Below are 4738 nucleotides of genomic sequence, written 5' to 3'. Positions count from 1 at the left end.
TACATTTTCATTGGAAGAAAACACTCAGTATGTACAGTGCTCCATGTGAACAATTTTGTGTTTTACTCACCACTGTTTTCCTGGAATCTAGAATACAAAGTAGTTCCTCAATTAACATTGACCAGGCAAGCAAATGAATAAGTGAATGAATGAAGGAATGGCTACAAGAACAAAAAGATGTAAAGAAGAACACATAGCCAAACTGTGAATGGTGGTGGACTTCAGAGGTGGGTTTATGAAGGACTTTTATCTTCTTGATCATTTTCTATATATGCTGAAAATTTTAAATGAGCACCCCTTGTGCATCTCATCAGAAAGGAAGAACAGTGAAGGCATTAAAAGAAGTGAAGGCTCAGTCTGTGGGCATAGGGCAGCCAGGATCTAGATGGGATAAGGAGGTGGGGGCTCACTGGGAAGAATGTTGGGTTGGTGACCAGGGCAGATACCCAACCCACCCATACTCATTCCACCCAAGCCTAGAAAAGCTGAGGTCTCAGGGAGGGTAGAGCTATGGGAAGAAAGGTGAGGGCCAGAGAGGGCCTGCAACTGGCCTGGGGGCACACAGCAGGGCCTGCTCAGGTCTCAGCCTCCAACATACTCCTTAACTCTATTTCACAGATGAGGACACTAAGGCCCAGGGGTTAGAGATACTAAGAGCAAGGCTCCAAAGACAGACGAATTCAATTTCTAAATCTTTCACTTATCCATCCTGGAGCCTCCTCCTCATGGAGCTTCAATTCCCCTCTCCTACAATGGAGTAGTAACGTCAGTGGGTGCCAAGCCCATGAGCTACCTACACATGGTGGGGTTCACGGTAGTGGTGGCAGTTGAGGTTGACCTTTAGGATTCTGAGGTCAAGTTCAGCTGCTTCCCTGGAGTTGGTGGCCCCTGGCCCCACCACAGTGAATCAGAACATCTTCCTTGGGGTGCCCTACAGAGACCATCCCACTCTTGAAGACAGAGTAGGGAGGTGCTGGGTTTGAATCTGACTCTACCACTTGCCAGCTGTATGACTCAAGGAAGTCACATAACCTCATCTGTAAAATAAAGCTGATAATAACACCATCCATGAAGCATTTTTGTGAGAACCAAAGAGCTCAGGACAACAAGCACTGGTTGTTGTCACTGCTTATCTGGACTAGTGCAGGGGTTTCCTGCCTCTCATCTTTCCCCTCCATGGTCCATCCTCCATGTGGCAGGCAGAGGGTCCTCAAAGTATAGGCTGATGTACCATTCCATGGAACAGATTGCTGACATGCACAGCTCCCTGGGCCAATTGCAAAGGCATCACACCGACTAAAGGAAGCAGACACGTGCTGTGTAATACAGTTTATATGACATGCTGGGAAAGGCAAAATGATAGGGACAGAAAACAGGTGGGGGATGGGGTAGGGGAGGGTTAAAGGGACATGGGGGCAATGGGGATGTGAAAATTGTTTTCTAACTTGGTTGTGGTAGTAGCTACATGAGGGTATACATTTGTCAAAACTACACTCTGAAAAGTATAATTTTTACTGTATATAAATACTACCTTAAATGTTTTAAACAAACAAATAAGAAAAAGCCACAAACAAAAACCAAACCATGATGTATATACTGGGCTTCATTTTATTGTTCTATTTATATATATGTTTGAAATTTTCCAATATGAAGAATAAAAAAAACTAAATTTGTGTCCCTGATCTGCTCAAAATCATCTCATGGCTCCCTCCAGGCTCAGAGTAAAAGCTGAAGGCCTCACTGTGGCCAGCAAAGGCTCTCAATCGGCTCTCAGCTGTCTTGGCCTCACCCCCATTCCCTGGCTCACTCTGCCCCTGCCACACTGCTCTCAGTGTGTTCCTTAAACACACCTCAGGGCCTTTGCACTGGCTGTTCTACCTGAACTGCTCTTCCCCCAGCAGCTCCTGACTCAATCCCTCACCTCCTTCACGCCTTTCATTAAGAAAAAAAAGCCCAGCTCAGTTGAGGTCAGTCCTAGCTACCCTGTCTCAAACCTCCAAAATCACATCACACACCTCTTCCAGCTGAATCTGTCTCTGGGGAAGTTGAAATGAACCATATTTCTATTTTCTTCTTTACTCCTTGTCTCTCTCTCCCCTAGAATATAGCTCCTGAAGGACAAGGAGGTGGGTCTGTTCATTGTTGTGTCCCCCTAGAATAGTGGGGGACTGGCACATAGTAGGTACTTAATAAATAGTTGCAAAATGAATTAATGATTGACTAAATGATATCTTACATACATATGACCTGGTCTCCATGTGGCAATGCCAGGTCCCAGCCATGGGGCGCTCAGGGTCCATTTGCCCCAAGACTGTTGGGACTCAGATTTGCTTTCTAACTTCAGGAGTCACACATTCATTCAGCAATCACTCCACCCAAGGTCTACTCCATGACTGGCATGCTTTGGCGTTGAAAGATAGAGCAAATCCAATCATCCATTAATTGTTTGCTTTATTCTTTTATTACTACACCGCTTTGTTCCTCAAAGGATTTCTGCAAGCTTCAAAGACCCCAACAAGCTAATAGACATTTAAAAGTAGGAGAGAAATAAGGGAATCAAAAAACAGGGAGGACCCTGGTTCTTATGCTGGACCTAATTTGCACTGGGACCTGGCAGGGACTGAAGAGAAGAGGACTCTCCTCTGGACCCAGGCTGACTGGGGAGCATCAATGAAGGCTTCCCAAAGGAAGTGATGTTTAGACAACAGCGTATGTGAAGGCCCAGAGTGGGAAACAGCATAGCCTGTTCATAGAATTTCCAGAAACTTGTTCTGGCCTTCCCACCTCACTCAAGTTCTTTGGAGACAAAGAAGTCACCCAAGACACACACAAGATCACATCTTGTGCTCAGGATTGCAGCTAGCCCTGACTCAGTTGAGGTCAGGGCCCTCTCTGATTCCAGCATCCCTTTCTGTCTACTTGTATATAATAATTCACAGCTTTGTTTTGTTTCCAAACTCCGTGATAATACATATACTTTTTTAAAAAAATTTTAATTGCTAGGGTATCCTCAATAAATATAACTGACAAAGGACATGTAACCAAACTACAAAAAGAACTCAAAAAAAAAAAAAATGAATAGGCAAAATACTTATATAGGCACTTTACAAAGTAGATTTCCTAATGACCAAGGAACATATGAAAAAGCCTCCACACCATGAGTCACTAGGCAAATGCAAATTAAAGCCAGTGAGAGACCACTTCACACTCATCAGAATGGCTAAAATTAAAAACACGGAAAAGATTGACACCACAATCTCTCAAAATTGTCAGCAGGACTGTAAAATGGTATGACTACTTTGGAAAAAAGTCGGCCGATTTCTAATGAAACTCAAGATGCACCTACTAGAAGATCCATCAGTCCATTCCTGGTGGCCACCCAATTGGAGTGCTACAATACGGATCCCAAAAGATTTGGTCAAGAATGTATATGGTAAGTTTGTTCACAATAGTCAAAACCCAAAAACAATCCAAATGACCATCAAAAGGTGGGTGGATAAATAAATGTAAATGCACACAATGGAATACTATTCAGTGATGAAAAAGACACTCGCACCAACATGGATAAATCTCATAGATAAAATGAACAAAAGAAACTGGACACTAAAAATACTATGTGATTCCATTTGTATGAAGTTCTGGGAAAAGCAAATTAGTCAAGGTAGTAGTTACCTTAAGGGGTGGGGCACTGACTGGAAGGAGACGAGGGAAACACTATTCTGTATCTTGATTTGGGTGATGGTCATGTGTGAACATCAAGCTTACACCTTAATAAACAAACTAGTAAAAAGTAACCTATAGTCATGTGATTCAGTGTTGCAGCTGTGAGTGGGAAGGCAGGTAGCTTCAGATGTGAGCAAGTCGGGATGGGGAGGAGAAGGGGGCGGGGGTGAGGAGCAGGGGCCTGGTGAAGTTCCCTTGCACGAAAGTCTGGATCCTAGAGAGTCCAGCCTGTCCTCAAGCAAGCAAGTCCTTGGCTCTCTTAGGACCCCATCTGAGGAGCGGATCTGGGGATCTCCAAGGTCACTTCCTGTAGTTTTGCCTCTTGAGGAGCGGTAGCACTTCACCCCTATCCCAAAAAAGGTTTCTTAGGCTAATTCCGCAGCACCAATCCTCCCAGGTCTCCAGCCGTGTGACCTCACAAAGGTCTCTCACTGCACTGGGTATCTATTTCCTCATCTGTAAAATAGAATCGAGCATATCTATTTCTCAGGCTTGTAATGAAAATTTTCACTGAGCGCAGTGAGTCCTTCCTTACTGAGCGCTTTCTATCTATACTCACTAGCGCTTTGCTATGCACAGGCCACGCACACAGCAAGTACTTAAATGGTGTTTGAGAGGGGATGATTAGAATTTCCCTAGAGATCATTACATCTTTTTAAGAAGGGATCCCTGTGGGAGCCCCAAAGTTGGCTGTGGGTCAAACGCAAGACGGAAAAGTGGCCTCGGGACGGATGTGGCGTGCGTTGTTTTGTTTGGAACTTCAATTGGAACGCAGCCGGCGAGGCGCGCGGCCCCTTTAAGAGTGGGATGGAATGTATCAAAACAAAAAGGCCCCGCGCCCACTGGCTGCGCTCTGCACGTGACCTCACAGCTGATTTCCTGCCCCCCCTCTTTTTTGTTACAGCCGCCGCCGAGTGTCAGTTTCAACGCCGTCGCCTGCGGTCTTTCAGGCGCGGGCTGCCGGCCGCCCCGCGCCCCCGCCCTCCCAGAGCCCCGGCTGTGCTCCCCGCACCTC

This window comes from Pteropus alecto, unplaced genomic scaffold (assembly GCF_000325575.1).
Source record: "Pteropus alecto unplaced genomic scaffold, ASM32557v1 scaffold52, whole genome shotgun sequence".
NCBI lineage: Eukaryota > Metazoa > Chordata > Mammalia > Chiroptera > Pteropodidae > Pteropus > Pteropus alecto.
This window is presented reverse-complemented; position numbering follows the sequence as displayed.